The sequence below is a fragment of the Maylandia zebra genome, linkage group LG10 (genome assembly GCF_041146795.1).
Source record: "Maylandia zebra isolate NMK-2024a linkage group LG10, Mzebra_GT3a, whole genome shotgun sequence".
Taxonomy (NCBI): domain Eukaryota; kingdom Metazoa; phylum Chordata; class Actinopteri; order Cichliformes; family Cichlidae; genus Maylandia; species Maylandia zebra.
In genome coordinates, this window is record NC_135176.1 from 4,912,716 (window position 1) to 4,932,551 (window position 19,836).

Sequence of the window (19,836 nt, forward strand, 5' to 3'; positions counted from 1 at the left end):
CACCAACAGCTCTCTTTAAACCTACTCCTGTCTCTGACTGCTTGCTAGCCTTGTCCCGCTAAGACAAACTCAAAACAATCCTGTCCCTAACCAGAGCTATGCTGACACTCAAGTGGCTAACACTACAGACACACACACACAAATACATAGAGAGAGAGCCACCCACCTTCTAATCCCCTTCTCATTAATCCCCCACTAGTCTCCTCAAATATTCCCTTCTGTTGATCTCATTGTTAGGGCGTTTGTGTGTGTATATTGTGGGGGTGGTTGTGCAACAGGGCCTTCTGCAGGTGGCTCCATTCATTAAATTTCACTTTCAAACATTAGCTAGCCTCTCAGAAGACTCTGACCAGTAATAGTCAGCTACCTATTTTATTTTCCATTGTTTTCTGTATGGTTGAGTCCACACATTTCCTTAACAAAATAAAGATATCAGTGCTAGTTCATGGAAACTTGAACTTTTTTTTGAAGGTTTTACAGCATCTATGGAGGTGGAAGCTAGAAAAAAATGATTAACCTCAACTAAATTTTTTAAATCTTCAAGTAAAATTGACTTCACAGTTTTCATAGTAAAGTCAGTTTTTGTAGATTACAAACACATTACATTATAATTAGTCAAACGTGCTCATTGCTCATTTGCCCACAGCTGGTATCACAAGTATTCGATTGCAGAACTCAAAATTAAATGATGACATGTGGGAGAAAATAACTAAATAATCTTTGCACTATTGCACAAAAAGAGCATTGTGCAAAAGCTGTGAGATATCCCTCATTTCCTTATATTTTACTAGGAACAGTGGAATAATTTATTAAAACGTGTAAATATACATGATTTTAAATACTGCTTTTGTCATAAACCATTATTCTTCAACACCGCCTGAACTGTCGTAAGCTCTGTACACACTGCAAACAGTTTGCAGCAATGTAGTGACCACCAAGCAACCAGAGCCTGGAATGTCTACAAGCAACCAGCTGGCAGCTTCATAGCAATGTGTGACAAGCGAATGTGTATGTGTGTGTACGCAAATTTAGACAACCGTTCTTGTAATTTCTTTGAGTAGTCCAGGTTTCTAGAAGCAAAACATTCTTTTTACAGTGTTGACTGCCTTTTATTTTGGTGTCTGTTAAAATGATCCTACTCTGCACAGTTTTGTATGGCTTGTCTTCAAACTTCACAACAATATACTAGGCCTTGGGGGACATGAGTATTTGATGTTGACCTTCACTGTTAGATCCCAAGTTCAAAATTAACTTTGAAAAAAAAAAAATAATAAAGTAATGTATCATAAGGGGAATGAGAGAGCTGTACTTGACATCACAATGACATCACAATGAGGCCACCAAGTATACACTGCATGAATATATCATTTACAGTTTATAGACGCCAAAGATTTCATCCAGTGCTGCTCCAATCATATGGATACGGATGATAAAATTCACCATCTTAGTATGTAATGCTTCAAGGTCATACGTCAAAGGTCAGGCTCACATGACTTAGGAAACAATTTAGTTTCCATTGAATCGTACTTTAAACCAATATATCCCTTTAAAATATTCTTTTTTCAATACAAGAAATAATTGACCTCACAATGAAACAAAAACATTAATATGCTACACTACCTTTTCATATTAAAAATGCTGACATCAACACAAGTGATCTACAAAAACAATGCAGATATCATTATTGAGGTTTCCATATTACCAATGCTGATAAAATAAAGAAAAAAAATACCGAATACAGAATCGAATATCATAGTTTTAGTACAGCCCTTGCCCTTTTGACAGGGAGTTGCACTCTCTGAGTGCTTTTGTTTCTAATGAGGCTTCGGTAAACACTCAAATGAAGAGCCAGATCCATCTCTCAGGTCCCGTGTCAAGTCTTTGTTCATTTTGTTTTTTATGATTTCTTAGGTCAGATACAGGTTATCTGAGATGTCACTTCCTCTTTGGTCCTCTAGTTGTCCACACACTGCACACCATTCTGATTGGTTTTGAGCTTATAGCGCTTTAGGAATCACCTTATTGGTGCAAAAATACTACTTTATACCTAACTACAGAAATAAGAACAAATCATTAGTGTTTTTGTGACCAGCTGTTAGAAACAAAGTGTTAAAAATCTTTGGTAAGTTGTTATTATTTGTGGGCACAACCGTAGCTCATCCGTCGATTAATAGTTCGGTGTTAGGGTGCATAACAAAGAAAAAAACTGTCTCCTGAAAATGTTTAAAAAAAAAGTACAGGGACTGAAAATGAGTGAAGAAGCAGCCTGTGTCCCAAAGACAACTTTGAATGGCCTTCATTAAGCCTCGAAAACTGTACTAATAATAAAAATTTACATTTGTGTAGTGCCATCCATCCATCTTCTTCCGCTTTATCCGGGACCTGGTCGCGGGGGCAGCAGCCTAAGCAGAGAAGCCCAGACCTCCCTCTCCCCAGCTACCTCCTCCAGCTTATCCGGGGGAACACCAAGGCGTTCCCAGGCCAGCCAAGAGATATAATCTCTCCAGTGTGTCCTGGGTCTGCCCCGGGGCCTCCTCCTGGTGGGACATGCCCGAAACACCAACCCCAGGAGGCATCCTTGTCAGATGCCCGAACCACCTCAGCTGGCTCCTTTCAATGTGGAGGAGCAGCGGCTCTACTCTGAGCCCCTCCCGGATGGCTGAACTTCTCACCCTATCTCTAAGGGAGAGACCAGTCACCCTTCGGAGGAAGCTCATTTCCGCCGCTTGTATCCGCGATCTCGTTCTTTCGGTCACTACCCACAGCTCGTGGCCATAGGTGAGGGTAGGGACGTAGATCGACCGGTAAATTGAGAGCTTCGCTTTTACACTCAGCTCCCTCTTCACCACAACAGACCGGTGCAGCGTCTGCATCACTGCGGCCGCAGCACCAATCCGTCTGTCGATCTCCGGCTCCCTTCTCCCATCACTCGTGAACAAGACCCCGAGATACTTGAACTCCTCCACTTGGGGCAGGAAGTCATCCCCGACCCGGAGTGGGCGCTCCACCCTTTTCCGGCTGAGAACCATGGCCTCAGATTTGGAGGTGCTGATCCTCATTCTCGCTGCTTCACACTCGGCTGCGAACCGTTCCAGTGCGAGCTGGAGGCCTTCACCCGATGAAGCCAATATAAAAATTAAAAGAAAGTCTGGCTGCTTGGAAAAATATTGAGAAATGCTACAAGTCACATTTAAACATACATATCCATGTGTTTTCACAGGAGAAACTTTTATACTGATAGAACATATATTAGTAATTAGTAAATAATTTTCAGAAGGAGGCTGATTTTCAACAAAGGAGGAGAAAAAATAACGTGAGGATATTAATCTGGAGAGATTATATCTCTCGGCTGGCCTGGGAACGCCTTGGTATTCCCCCGGATAAGCTGGAGGAGGTGGCTGGGGAGAGGGAGGTCTGGGCCTCTTTGCTTAGGCTGCTGCCCCCGCGACCCGGACCCGGACAAAGCGGATGAAGATGGATGGATGGATGGATAGTAAATAATAGGACAGCAAGTCCTTGACTTTAAAAATGATAAAGGCTGCCTCTACATTCCGACATGACCTTTAGGAGCTTAGTTATACATGTGATTGGAGTTGTTAATGACCATGGCTAAAAGAAACCATGTTTACTATCAGTTTGAATTTATGACCCTAAAGTCTTGCTGACATACACTTCATTATCACCTGTAGACACAGAATAAATATGCAAATACTTGCACAAGGCCATCTTCTCTGTCATCACACTAGCTGACCTAAACATGCTCAATGACACAAACAGAGAGCTGGTAATCTAGTAGCTGACTAATTTTTATTAGTGCTGTCAGCGTTAATCTCGTTAAAATTACGTTAACGGCATAACCGTATTAACGCGGCAAATCTCCGTTAGCGATAATAGTGAATTGCCCCGTCCGTGGGGCTGGATGGCACTAACACGTTAACGATCTAACTGCGCTAACGCGTTGATGCCGTGTCTAACATGCAATGAAAGCATCTTGTCCAGGGATACTTTGGCTTTGGCATGTAGACTGAAGAAATCAACAACTTCTTTTTCGCTGGCTTCCAATTAATAGATGACCTGCTCTACCTCATGAACCAAAGACACCCTGTTTACAAAGTGTTTTCAAAGAAGACAGTCAGGTCATCAGACCATGCCTGATCAATAAATAATGACATATATAAATTACTGATGAACTAAATCTCTCATTTTGATAACATATTCCATCGTGGCCCTTTTTAGAGGTATCCAGGCTGACTTTGTACTTGTCCATGATTTTCAAGATGGGCCTTTGGAATATGATGTTCAATGTCAGTCTGTTCTACCAATTCTGCCAGAGGCTGGAAAACCAAAGCCATCTTTCTCATGTCACAGGCCTCATCTTGAGATGAGAGTTGGCAAACATGTGACCATGTCTGTAGCATTCCTTCAGCTTGTCAGCAGATTTTATCCCAATCTTTGTGGCAAAATTCCTGTCTGGATTTTCCACCATGCTGCACATGTTCAAGGATGCTCTTATATTTTCTTCAGTCAAAGACAAACTTGTCCTAACTAAACTAGTTACAGTGTTAAGGACAATGTCAGTGCCAATACTGAAGTTAGATCCAACAACATTGTTGGAGACAGTAGCAGAAACAATTACAAGTGCAAGCTCCTCGTAGTTCTCTCTAGCTAACAAGATATATAAGGTACAAGAGTCAGAGGGAGATCGAAACATTGTGAATGAGCCAATGAGTCAACATTCACAATGTGCGCAAGAACACCATAGCTATTTATTTGAAAAAGTAATGGTCTAAGCTACTTAATCCAGAGAATGCACGCACTATGCTGAGGGTATTGCAACCATGTATCGACGGCAAAAAGCTCCTTTTCGATCCCTTGCTAAAATGGTGGGTAAAGATATAAACATAACTAAGAACTGAATTTTTTCCGGCACTTCTGGACTGACTTTATTATTCAGTCCCAAAATTAGCTTGCTACTTAGTCTCAATGGATCTTTAGCAATGGATCTTTAGGAGAAATTTAGAGAAAATTGGCAAAATATTTTCTAGTGCCTGCTGTTAGTAATAATCAATATTGTCAAATAACCAACCGCTCTATCTGTTCAGTTTAGCAAGCTCTATTTATGATTAATACCAGAAAAAATAGTCATTGTAATATAACTTTTATTCCACCCATTCTTGTTTTTAGTGGTCAACTTACATTACATTGCATTACACATATACATAGTTTTTTCTGTAGCCAATTAAGTTTTCAAACAAATAAGTGGCCATGCATCTTGTACAATTTATTAATCAGCCGCGTTACACTGCCAGTACCTAAACTTGTTCTAGGATTACACAGATGGCCCCCCTCACTGTGATAGGGAGGTATCCATAAAAAAAAGAACTTGACAGACGCAATGGCAGATAATCTACACAATGTATGTGCCAGAAAACATGACAGTGGAGGATGAGGAGGAGTGAGTGAAAAGATGGTGGTGGTGGTGGAGGAGGAGAGAAGACAAGCATAGTGTTGGGGAAGGATTCAGTGGGGAAAGTCTTGTAGATTACATTTACACAAGCTTGGGCATTCCAATTTCAGCTTGAATTTTCTACCTTCAGTGTTCTGATGGTTATCAGCTAGCAGAGGAAATGTTGCTCCCATATGTGCATCTGCGTGTCAAGTGCAGACACTCGGCCACGCAACACCTTTCAACATCAGAATGTCTCAGATGTTCTTCTTGGAAAACAGCTCAATGGCACAAATGCATTTGTATATGTATGTTTCATACTAAAACCTCTATGAATAACTTTGTTAAGCTCAAAGTCAGGACTTGAGGGGAGTTGTTAACATAATTACTATTGGATGATTATTTAAGTAACCCAAATGTATCAATAAGAAGGTAAAGGAACTCTGTTAGATGGCCTCATATTGCCTTCATCATTCCCTCTAAATTTAGGATATTGCCATCAGGGTTTTATACTTTCTAGTCATTCCATCTTAAGGGTTTCTGAATTTCCTTTTTTGATTATTTTGGAACTGTTTCACAGACGTGATTTGCATGCCCAGCGCGTTTCAGTTTAAACAAATGAATGTCACTCATGCATAAATCGTAAATACAATGTTTCTTTTGGTAAGTTAAAAGGAAGTGAGACGATGTTTTTGGTTTACCACCATGGTCCAAGCTGAAACCCTTGGAGAGTGTGACATAACATGTTCTGCATTCCTCAAAAATGTGATCCTGAGTTGAATGTCTCATGAATTCTGCCCTACACAGGCCCAGAACAGTAGCTAAAGAAGAAAAACTTGAGACGTAAAGACCAACACATTAATCAATGTTGTATACATTTAGTTTTCATTCCATCACTTTTATCTTAAGACCAAAAAAAGTAGAGACATTAATTGAGCAGTTTTTGAGTATTTTTAATACCCATTTGCCTGATATGTACTACACATACATAAATATATATATTTTTTGTTTCATATATTTTCATTCTATGAACTACCTCTTTAGTTCTTTAGTATCTACCACATAGCTGACCCAAATTTCATACATTTAAGCAAGAAATGAAATTGTTTGATTTATATTTAAAGTGAGTTGGTTTAAAGAATAACTGCTTGACAGCTGTTTGACCTAATGGGACGCTATCAGTAGCTACTGAGAAACTGGGTACGCAATCAAGCAATTTTCATTTTGCAGTGACATACACTATATAAAGTAAAACACAATGTTCATTTTTTTTTATCACTCATCCACTTATGGAATTCACTAGAGTCATCAAATGAAATGACAGCTACTAAGATCTGTACATTTAGGTGGAGTTCTGTGCTTCTTCTTTATGTGCAGTGTTGGGTAGGTTACTTTTAAAATGTATTCCACTACAGATTACAGAATACATGCCCCAAAATGTATTTTGTAACATATTCCATTACGTTACTCAATGAGAGTAACGTATTCTGAATACTTTGGATTACTTAATATATTATCATGCTTTTTTTAAAACTACATGAATGTCCTATTGCTGTGTGATTTATTACTATTACTGAGGGTTACTTGCCATACCAATACCAGCTACATTTTTAAATCTTAATATAAAATGAGTAACAGTAGGTGGACATTAAGTAAGGCTGCACTTTTTGCAGCGATCTCGTATAGAAAACTATTCCGCGCGTATATAAAACAGGTCCGCGACTAGGAACCGTAGTAAAGGGACCTCTGGCTAATACGTCGGGTTCGTGTCGGGCTCGTAGCCGAAAACTTGCTTTACTTTGTTGTCTGGGTCAACTTTCCATGCAGGGACAGAGAGAGGCGTTGAAAGGCTGCTCCACTGGAACTTATTGTTTCGCAGGAAAACACGAACACAGTGAACAGTCAAATCTTAATAGCTTACTTACAACTGGGCTCGTCAGGCACTCTTTTTGGCTGCAGTGGTTATTATTATATTTACATGCTTCCAGCTCCCGTTTCTGCTCGGTGACAGCTTGTACTTTTCCACTCTCCTTTTTCTCCCTCCTCACGCTCACAGACACATAACGGGTATGGCAGTCCATTCTCCCTGCAGCACGGACTACACTGCCCATGAGGCTACATTCTTTAGGGTGATGCCTGTAACACTCTGCCCATCCGGTTGTTCAGTGATGACACGACGAATCCCAGAGGTGTGGACTCGAGTCACATGACTTGGACTCGAGTCAGACTCGAGTCATTAATTTTATGACTTTAGACTTGACTTGAAAAAATGTTCTAAGACTTGTGACTTGACTTGGACTTTTACACCAATGACCTGGGACTTGAATTGGACTTGAACCGGTTTACTTGAAAAGACTTGATATTTCACCCCAAATATAAAATTTAACATGCATATTATATAGAGATTGAAAATGTGACGTCATTCAGGGGTAAACCGCAAAGGATTCTGGGAACTCATGGCAAGAGGTACTAGCGCACGCAGGCTTTCAATTGAAATCAGTCACACAGCGATAAAAAGAAACACAAAAATGTCAAGAAGCCGTTGTATTATTAACTGCAATAGCCGGTCGCATGACAGCCACGGGAAGCCGACGGGTAAAGAGATCGGTTGTTATCGGATTACGTCGTTGAAGAGAAATTGTTCAAGCCATGTTTCCGAAGTAACAAAGACGCGATGGATGGCCTGGATTGCAGCCATTCAAAGATCAAATATAACGTCCCAGAACACTCCAGCTCACAGGTTAGTCTGCTCCAAGCATTTACACGAAGGTCAGTGTTTTTTAGTAGTTAATACGTCATTTTCATAACATAATTGGTGATATAGGTTACAAGCAAGTCTGGCGCTGAACAGAAATTGTCGCGCTATGCTCCTTTATTTATTGTGCATAAATAGTGAATTGTCCTGACACAATATTGCGTTTCGCCTCTGTTATTATGGTACATTGACAAAAACATATACTTTTATTCACAGGATAAAACAGGTTTTATGTATCACTAATTGCCCAGTACGATTACAGCATACAATATTGTTGTCACTGCTACATTTCTGTAACGCGTACCAGAAATTATTTCCACTACTAATTAATTACCGTTGAGCTCAAAGGTCCTATTAATAAACGGTTAAGGAATGTGTATTTATGAAGACAATTTGTGAGACTGGTAAACTTATGATAGGTACGATGGTCTTTCGTTCTACACTGTGCATTTCAAGGTCCTGTACCCATCCGTCGGTAAACTGTACCTGGGCTTGTTGCAGTGACCTGAAGTTACTAAACTTCATGAGTGTGTGCACTCACTCCAAGAACCGTATAATTATAAATATGCATATAAATATGCTACGATGAGATAGCTGACTTCATCTAACTAGCAAATGTTGTCCAGGCTACGTTGGTGATACAGTTTTTTTTAATGTGTATGATATTTTTGTCATGCGATTTTAAAGCCGGTCCTACAACCGCATCCAAGAATAACATGCAGCTTATCTCAGAACTGTCGGTGAAAATTATTCTTGGAGCTAGGTTTAATTGAGCTGCATTTTATAGAGGTGCAATTTCACAATTTGTGTATATTTTCTAAGTTCACTATTTTGTCATGTGTTAAGAAAAACACAGATTTTAAAATTACATGGTCTAATATTTACATTTAGCATAACTGCAACATTCTTTTTTCTTTTTTTTTTTTAAAGACTCGAAAGGACTTGAAATTCAAAGTTTCAGACTTGTGACTTGACTCGGACTTTTACACCAGTGACTTGAGACTCGACTCTGACTTGCCTGACATTACTTGAGACTTGACTTGAGACTTGAGGATAAAGACTTGAGACTTACTTGAGACTTGCAAAACAATGACTTGGTCCCACCTCTGACGAATCCTACTTCCGGGCCTAAAGTAGTCTGCGTTTAATATGGCTTTTGTGTTGTTAACATGTTTAATGTTTTGTATTTTCTTCTATTTGATCTCAAAAAGCTCCTAAAACAGTCAGTGATCACTGTTGACCTCCCTCGGCTTTTATTACCGCTAATCATTTATTTAAGCTCAGTTTTTAAAACCTTAGGATGTAACTACAGCCCAGCCCATGCAGCAGTATATGAATGACTAACCTCGTATTGTGGATGGATGATCTCAGTTGTTCTCCTGGCTGAAGTTTGGTCCTTTTACAGCATCCTGCCATGCGATTACATTTGTTCCTGACCACCGAGAACACTCACGTTAACTTTTATCGAGTGGAAAAAAAGTTAGCTTGTTTATATTATGCTAACATAGCTGTGCCGCTAGCGGTCACGTAGCACATCATTATATACCAGCTAGCCCAACTTCAGTAACCCTACAAACGTCACTGCTGTTTAGTTTTCTGTCTTCATTTATGCTGGAAGTGATAACAGAGCTGTACGTTTTAATTTGTTTCCAAAACCCCGCAGTCAGGACATGCTATATTGTATTTAGATAGAAGCTAGCGAGCTAACTCCCTGCTAACTTCTAACTCCGTTAAATGTCATAAATTCCGTTTTCATGGATGCCTGGATGTTAAACTCAATTGTTACACCTGGTAGAGCAGAACGCTGATCATTTTATTAAAGATGAAAGACTTTAGACAGTTTTTCAACTCTCAGTAATGCCATAGTGATCGTTTGTGGACCTGCAGCGGAGTTTAGGTCCAGACACGGCTAGTGACGTCAGACTGAACAACCGGATTGCCTTCATATTAAATCATTTTAAAAAATGTTTCTTCACGTCATTATGAGACTTGACATTGAGACACAGGCATTTGGGCCTCTTAATGCGTGTTTTGTTTGGGTTTCCACCGGTGTGGAATTATCAAAAATAGAGAGGGCATAACCTAACATATGAAACAGGAAAAGACCGCCGTGTAATCCCTTTATTTCAACAAAGTAACTGTATTCTAAATACCACCTTTTTAAATGGTAACTGTAATGGAATACAGTTACTCATATTTTGTATTTTAAATACATAACAGCGGTACATGTATTCCGTTACTCCCCTACACTGTCTATGTGAAGTTAAAAAGTTTCACTTCATCAAACTAGTTTCATTTAAATTTGCAGACAATAATGAATGATGAGGGTATTCATTCATATATTTGAGTGATTTTTAGTATTTTCTTGAATACCATGGTGCAAAACTATTGTTTCATTGAGCTCTATGCCACAGAAACATGTGATATCGATCCCACTTGGCGGAAGTGCACTTGGCTTTGGTCCTATATACAAACAAGAAGGTACAGAATATCACAGCTGAATTTGCTTTGAAATCCACCAACCATCATTTTATCTCTGGTTCTCTGAGTTTTTTCCACTAGAAAGACGCTGTTACACTGCTATTTCTGTTGATGGAGGGGAGCACATTGTTGGCACTCTCCACCCAACCCACCCACTCTTCCCAAGAGTGTGTGTGCCTGTGTATATGTTTGTTTTAGGAAATGATGCAGAGCCAGTTTGTGTAAATTTATCCACGACACAGCTGAAACAAAAATAAGTTTACTGAAGTCGGCCCGCCAACCATTTGGTGGCCTCATGCCATGTTTGCCGTGTGTGTTGTATATGTAGTAGAGAATATCCATGTTCGTCTTATAATTATTTTGATGGAAGATTGAGGTGTGCACTGGAGCCTAATGCGTCGAAACAAACCTTCACAGTAACACATTTGAGTTATAGCCAAATATGTTACTATGACATTTTAAAGCATCATGGAAATACTTAATTAACATTTTCTAATACTTAATCAGAAAAAAATACTTAATTTTGTCTATCACAAAACTTTCATTTATCCACCTTCCATTATCCAAACCACAGCAAAAGTTGAAACTTACAATAAATACTCTTCTAGACTAGTTTTCAGATTCTCCCCTCACCTTAAACTCACTGTGCTGGATGGCTGACCTTCCTTGAGTGGGTTGTGGGATTGTTGGAACTTCTTTCTAATATTGCAGGGTCTTTATTTTACAATGTACAGGTGACTGTACCTGTGAAATGGCACTATATGAATAAAATTGAATTGAATTTACGATGGTAGAATGACTTACCTGCTGCAAGAATATTCTTTGTCTTATGTGTTCAGTCTCTTTAGATTAAAAATTCACCTCATTACAAGAAGGGTTTTTAGCTATGTTAATAAGGCTATTTGCATGCAAACCACCTGCCTACGGGGGATTCCAAAAATGTTTCCACTGCACTGTAGTTTCACCACCATCCATTTTAGTCTGTGTTTTTTAATCTAATTTTAAAAGCAGGAAGCAATGGAATCAAACTGGAATCTTTAATATCCAAACAAACATTTGCATAAATTCAAAGAAAAGAATTGCAGTCAGCGTGGAGTGCTGGCGCCATTGTTCACCACATTCAAAGAAAGTGGCGAATCATGCAAACTGTCACACCCACAGGAAATCCCAAGTCTTCATTAAGACTGTGGGGTATATTTGAATTTGTGAAGGACATTCATCAAGTTCAGCATGAAAGAATAAACTAGAAAGGTTAGACATTTAAATTCAAGCACAAAATGTCATTGGAAATTGAAAGTCGGAGGAACCTTTGGAGTGAAGTGAGTAAAGAGAGGGAGAAGACTTAATGGTAAGAAGCATCTTGTTGATAATTATGATGCAGCTTAGTGATTTAGTTAAAATGAAATGACTACATATCGTAGCCAATACCTATATAACCTATTTTTATTGCAAACATCTTCAGTCAGTGTCCACTGGACCATGTTCTCCTTCTTTTGCACGTTTTATTTCAGCAACAGAACATCCTTCTCTGTCCCTCTCCACACTGTCTGCGGTGAGGCAAGACTGAGCAACTTCCCCGACACTGCAGAAATGCAGAATTACATACCAATACTTCCCTGTTGACCCAAGAGTCCCACATCGTGGGCCCCTCTACGCCTTGTCATTTTGACATTTTGATCTTAGCTAAATCCTTCCACTGACCACAACACTGCTGTAACATCCTTCAGTAAACTACAAATCCATGCCTTATTTATCATGCAGGCGAGGATGAGTCCAATCAACAAGAGCAGATGAATAAATGATACTAGTATGAATGGTAAGTATGGACTGTTGAAGAGCAAAGTTGTGAGGTTGGCTGGGTGGAGGGAGCTGCTGCTGGATTGGGTTAATGAGGTGGTCTGGGAGCATGGACCGGGTCCTGACTGCAGTATTCATGGAGTTCACTTTAGCCTGGGGGGGATTTGTAGCCCTAAGACCACTGGTTAGACTCTTTTTGCCTCAGGCCATGTATCCACTCAAGCCTTTGAGTGTGAGTGTGTGTGTGTGTGTGTATACAGATGTATGCGTGCTTGTATGGTGGTATGCCGGGAGACAGTGATTGTAATATTGCCCTCAGGATGACTCTGGTTGAAGCTTTGAGATCTCTGTGTTTAGTGTTGGAATTTGTGCATTAATATACATGCCTGTGTTTGCATGCGTACCCATTCCTGCTTGCATGCGGTGTATTTGCACTTGGATCTGTGTGTTTTGTGATTTTGTGTATCGAGTCCAACTACAAATGTGTACATAGCATCCCCCATCCCTGGCCCCAAATCTCATTACCATTCCACCCTTCCCTCCATCGTTTTACTCAACGCCATCAAGGCCTTGCCTCCTGGTGTTTGCATTGTAAATCAGGCCTGACAATAAGGCAATGATTAGATCCTACTCGTATTCAAAAACATCTTATTTATTTATTCATCTCCCCCCCTTGCAGGGCATCAAGATGCATAATATCTGACCAAGGTGACATACCCACTTCCAAATGTTATTCATTGCTTTTGCAGGTCAACCTTTTCACCAACAAACCCAAGACAGATTAAATGAGATTTTTATGACAGGATATGCATGGAAGGACTGCCTCTTTGATGCATGTACATACAGTACCAGTTCAGATATCAGACTACGTTAAAGTGTTGCAATCTATGGGTAAGTGGCTTAGAAGCTATCCTCTGGTGTAAAACTGTGGCACACTGTCCCTATTTTCATCAATATGCACAAGATATTATGTCTGAAAAGTTGCTGGATACTAAAAGCAGGTCCAATTGTACTGGACTATTTAAGTCAGTCAAACTTTAGTGATGTTGTTATTTTGGGTTTTTAAGAAAATGGTATCATGGGGACTGGGCTAATTTCTCTTCCAATTGCATCCTGCCCTTGTGAGATTATTTCATTATTTCTGTTGATAATGAACGCAAATAAGACTGTCGTATGTGTATTTGATAAGCCTCTACAAGTCTGTTGAAAATCACATAAGGATTTTTGTTTGGTTCATTGGTTAATCAGTGCTGATCATATAAGTGAACAAATATATGTGAAAAAAGTGCTTGCCCGCTTCCTGATTTCCTATTTTTTGGATACACTTAAATGTTTCAGATCATCAAACAAATTTAAATATTAGACAACGATAAGACAAGTAAACACAAAATGTAGTTTCTGAAAGAAGGTGTTTATGAATAAGGGGAAAACAATCCAAGCCTACTGGCCCTGTGTGAAAAAGTAATTGCCTGCAATCAAGCGTTTGTGATAACTGGCAATGAGGCTTTCACAGGGCTGTGGAGGAATTTTGACCCACTGATCTTTGCAGAATTTTGTAATTCAGCCACATTGGAGGGTTTTTGAGCACAAACCACCTTTTTAAGGTCATGCCACAGCATCTCAATCAGATCCAGGTCAGGACTTGGACTAGACCACTTAAAAGTTTTCATTTTATTTTTCTTAAGCTATTCAGTGGTGGATTGGCTGGTGTGTTTTGGATCATTGTCCTGCTGCAGAACCCAAGTGTGCTTCAGCTTGAGGTGATTCTCCTTCAGGAGGTTTTAGTAGAGGGCAGAATTCATGGTTCCATTTACCACAGCAAGTCTTCAAGGTCCTGAGGCAACCAAATAGCCCCAGATTAACATCAGATTAACACCACTGTATTTTACTATTTGTATAATGGTCCTTTCTCTGAAATGCTATGTTAGCCAGACGTAAATGGGCACACACCTTGCAAAAAGTTCAACCTTTGTCTTGTCAGTCCACAGAGTATTTTCCCAAAAGTCTTGGGGATCATCAAGATGTTTTCTGTCAAAACTGAGACAAGCCTTCGAGATGCATTGGCTTGCATCTTTGAACTCTGCTATGCAGGCCTTTTTTGCTCAGTCTCTTCCCTATGGTCGAATCATGAACACTGAACTTAGCTGAGGCAAGTGAGGCCTGCAGTTCTTTGGATGTTGTTCTGGGGTTTTGTGTGACCTCTTGGACAAGTTGTTACTGCACTCTTGGGGTAAATTTGGTTGGCTGGCCACTCCTGGGAAGGTTCACCACTGTTCCATGTTATTGTCATATGTAAAAAAAAATGGCTCTCGCTGTAGTTCACTGGAGTCCCACAGCTTTAGAGATGGCCTTTCCAGACTGACATGAGACACTTTTTCACACAGGGCCATATAGATTTTGATAGAGGAATTTCATAGCATTTCAAACAAACATTCACATCCTCAAGATTAACTGTAATGATTTTTACAGGTGAGTTGGCCACTTAACTCATCTTTCCTTAGTTTGGTAATTGGTTGCAACAGTCTTAGCTTTTGAAGGAAACACTAAACACATTGACTTCTATTGAAATCATGCTGTAGTGAAGAAGATATGAATTCAATAAAATTAAAGGTCTTCATTTTATTAAGACCATACATTTTTTGTACATTTGTTTACTGAGGTAGTATAAGGTGGAACTAGTGAAGTAAACTCCTAATGGGTATTACAAAGATTGCAGATTATTACATTTATTTTCTGATCTGAAGGTTATGTAAATGCCACTACATGTGCCATGTATATCTAGTATAAGAAGCTAATAAGCTAAATTATAGAGCTGATATGCTAAAGTAATATAATTAAATGGGTACTGGCTGTTCACTCTTGTTTATGAGAGAAGAGAGCGGAAGATCAACAGATGGATTGATGCTGTGGCTGTACTGATGCAGATGCACTACTAGTCTGTCATGGTGAAAAGAGAGCTGAGCGTAAAACTAAAGCTCTTGATTTACCGGTCAATGTTTGTTCCAGCCCTCACCTTTTAGGTGGCTGGCCTCTTCCTTACACATGGGGTGAGGAGTTTGGCCATCTGGGAGGGGCTCAGAGTAGAGCCGCTACTCCTCCACATCGAAAGGAGCCAGTTGAGGTGGTCCGGCCATGACATGGATGCTTTCTCCTGGCTGGGGTATTCCAGGCATGTCCCACCGGGAGAAGCTCCTGCGGCTGACCCAGGATATGCTGGAGAGATTATATCTGGAAGAGTTCAAGTACCTCAGGGTCTTGTTCGCAAGTGATGGGAGAAGGGAGCCGGAGATCGACAGACGGATTGGTGCGGCGGCTGCAGTGATGCAGACGCTGCACCGGTCCGTCGTGGTGAAGAGGGAGCTGAGTGTAAAAGCGAAGCTCTCAATTTACCGGTCGATCTACGTCCCTACCCTCACCTATGGCCACGAGCTGTGGGTAGTGACCGAAAGAACGAGATCGCGGATACAAGCGGCAGAAATGAGCTTCCTCCGAAGGGTGGCTGGCCTCTCCCTTAGAGATAGGGTGAGAAGTTCGGCCATCCGGGAGGGGCTCAGAGTAGAGCCGCTGCTCCTCCACATTGAAAGGAGCCAGCTGAGGTGGTTCGGGCATCTGACAAGGATGCCTCCTGGGGTTGGTGTTTCGGGCATGTCCCACCAGGAGGAGGCCCCGGGGCAGACCCAGGACACACTGGAGAGATTATATCTCTTGGCTGGCCTGGGAACGCCTTGGTGTTCTCCCGGATAAGCTGGAGGAGGTGGCTGGGGAGAGGGAGGTCTGGGCTTTTCTGCTTAGGCTGCTGCCCCCGCGACTGGGTCCCAAATAAAGCGGAAGAAGATGGATGGATTATGTCTCTTGGCTGGTCTGGGAATACCTCAGTGTTCCCCCGGATAAGCTAGAGAAAGTGGCTTCAAATAAGTGGAAGAAAGTGGATTGATGGATGGTAATGGTTGATACTGTGGAGTCTACATGTGTACAGTGTCAAGTGATAGAAAGTGTCACGGTTAACTTGGTAATGTAAGATTATGCCGTGTTGTTGGCTTGTGGGGCTAACATGCTAAAGTAAAATAAATAAGATGATAATGGATAATATTATGGAGCAAACATGCTAACAAAACATATTTAACTTGGTCACTTTTTTACATTATATATATAGGTATGCATATACAGCACACTAATGCATGCTAATGTTAACATTCAGCTTTAATCTGTTTGGAGACTGAATTCAAGAGTGCTATAAAAATCTGAACATCACAGCCTCACATCAAACCACCAATTCAGCAACATGGTTATTTTCAGTTTTACATGTGAGGACTCACATTACCTGTACTCCACAGTTTGTGCGACTGTCAACACCATCACCTCTGTTCACTTCTTTGCTGTGAAGTGTTGATAAGTCAACCTGAGAGAATACCGCATCTCTGTCTACAACAGGCTTGTTTTTATTAATGAACCAGTGTAAGCCCCCTACCAGGTCACAGTTTGGCATGCAAGAAGTGTTCTCCAGGGTGCTGCTTTGTGTGTTTAAATCGCAAAGTTTCTTTTTATCACCGTAGTCAGTGGCACGAAACACTCTCATCCCATGTATAATAGAAGCTGGACACTTTGTAAGAAATTCACCTTTAAACCAAAGCAGAGAAAAAACACTTCAGACATAGCTGAACTGTGAAGTCCACAGGCAGTGATCACATCATGTGTGACTAGATATGAATATTTATTCAATGCCGGAGGTAAACGGGGTGAAACCGCAGCTACACTGCAGCCTAACCTTGCATCAATAGAGCACAGGCCCATTCTATGCCTGAGAATTGTTGGAAAATTGAATGCTGAATAGAAATGTTCCTTATTGCACACAATCCGATGAAAGAGAACGTCTGCCTCCAATCCAAATTCACAAAACCCTTTGATGTTTGTTGAAATAATTTTATGCCTACTTCTCATTTTTTATTTTATGCTTGCTCTTGAATTTTGATTGTGACTACAGGCACTTTTCAATTGATATGCATTACGAACTTTGCAATAATTGAAAGGGCCTTGTTGAGGAACAAACATGTCATTTATCCCCGAAATTAATTTCACAACTTATTGTGTAACCACACACCTTTGGTGACTTTGGAAAGGGTTGGTGACAGATGCTTATTGTCTTCAAAAATTGTACTTTCAAATTCATGAGAGAATTTTTTTTGCTGGGTTGAAATTAAATATCTTGTTGGTGTTTTTCTGGGTTTTTTTCCCCAGTGTTCTTGTCTGCTCTTGTATGTACATTCACGCCTCAGCAGCCTTGGTATAGCATGTGTTTGTGCACAAGTTATGTTTCAGTGTGTGTATATTTATGGATGCACCATTGCCTGCTCAAATTTACCATTTGGTGGCTTGTTCCTTTGAGGGATGGCAAAACTTGAGCGGCTGCGTAAAATACTGTGTGGTAATTGGAATTGCTTTATCTTCAGTCTCATCAATTAATGTGCAATTTTCCATTTAATCACTAACACGCTCGCTTCATTTGCAATTAAAATGAGGACTGATAACAGAGAAGATGCCTTTCAGCTGATACCAGTTGGAATGAGAACAGAAACCAGAAGACACAATCGGTACACAACACGACTCACTGAGACATGCGCATGGCACACAAACAAGTGTGAACGCACGCAGAGCAAACAGTCCTGCTTATATATGGGTGCACTGAATACATACACACTGAAACAGAATGACACAATAAAACATGCAGATTTACAGCTGAAACCCCAAATTAGAAACCAAATCACCATTTGAAATCAAAATGCTGGCAGCGGTGGTGGATAGGGGTGCCACTCAAACAGAGAAGGGTCTACTATGGTTGTCTTTTCTCTGACTTTCCCATTCAGAGACATTGTCAGGGTCTGAGTCTCAGTGGGTGATGAGCTGACTGGCAGTGAAATGTCTGTCATGTAATATCCCAGAGTAGAGAGGAGAAAAAAGTTGCTCTTGCTGCTTCCCGTCTTTCTCCTGAAGATACTGAAGTCTACCCAAAAGGAGCCTTTTTGTTCACTCAGCTCAACACACAGGAGGCCATAGGAGGAGATTTTATAGTGCTGGAAGGAGGAATGCCGCATAATACTCAAACATAATCTCATTAATGTTTCTGTAATAGTCCAACTTGTTGTGTCTTATATACTTATTCATTACATATTTTTGCAGTTTTTCTTTTGTAGTCTGTCCAAGATCCTCGTTTATACTATCATGTAAACAGTGTTATATGATTATTATAGTCTGTAACTTCACTGTCAAATACTGCAAATCCTTGGCTTTAACAGTCTGGTTGATTTGCTCCATTTTCCTGAGGCGGTATCTCCTGAGCGGATGTTGCAAGCGCTACAGAGATTTTGGTCAGATGTTCCAGTTTCATTTCACTAGCTGGTAATCAAGTGCTTTTCCTCCAGGTCAATACCATTCAGTCCAAGTGCACCAGTCCATTGTAACTGCTGCCTGTCTTTCACAACCACGCAAGGCTTTATGTGGCATTAGAGTGCATTTTTCCAATAACTCTCCCAGCTCAGGGTACCGAGCAAACGGATTGTTTAAAGTGACAGATTGAAACATCCCATGTGTCTGATCTCACATGATTTGTGAGATCAGAGTTTAAAGCCTGCCTTTTTTTAAAAGTTGAAATCTCACAAAAGGTTTAATAAAGTTTAACCACACCTTTATCTAAAACACATTTTCTGCCATCAGCTCACATTAACAAGGCGTTTTCATGCAGTATACACATAGGTTAAATGTAACTTAAGGAAAGAGATCCAGCTGTGCTGTGTGTGTGTATGTGTGTCTCTGCAAACCAATTAGCTTCCTTCAGTGGGGGTGGGGGCAATGGTTACAACAGAGTTCCACAGGGTACGGCCCTCAGCCCTGTGGGGTCTTGGCCAATAGCAATTAGCCTACCAACAAGAGCCCTAATTAGCCCTCTTGATTGGCTTAGTTACAGCACAGCAACAACATCAGCAGCCAAAACATAGAGACGACCAAGGTGACTCCGCCACAATGCATGTAAAGCCATCTGTAATTAGCAAACAAGCATAGCTCTCTGTAAATGGTAAACAAGTAGTGGGCTTTATTTGTGGTATCCTTATGAACCTGCTGCTATGTAAGGTATTTCATTAAAAGGGCTGCACACACTTAATCAGGTTGTTTTCTTTTTACTTGTCAGCATTGTTAGATCACTCAGTGTTAATACTGACTGTTCTGTGAGCTCTATGCAACACATGCAGAAGTAGACTGAAGAGAAATATAGCAAAGAAATAAATTAGTAAGTGCAGAAGGGATAGAAGTGTGAGATGATGTGTTTGAGAAACCCATCTCATATGATTTAATCATAGCAGCACCT

The 19,836-nt window shown here is 40.4% G+C and overlaps 1 protein-coding gene across 4 annotated transcripts in view; it reads left to right on the top strand.

The window, feature by feature from the left end:
• pknox2 (pbx/knotted 1 homeobox 2) overlaps nucleotides 1-19,836 on the top strand; it is a 105,048-nt gene that overhangs the window by 45,989 nt on the left and 39,223 nt on the right. The window lies entirely within an intron of this gene.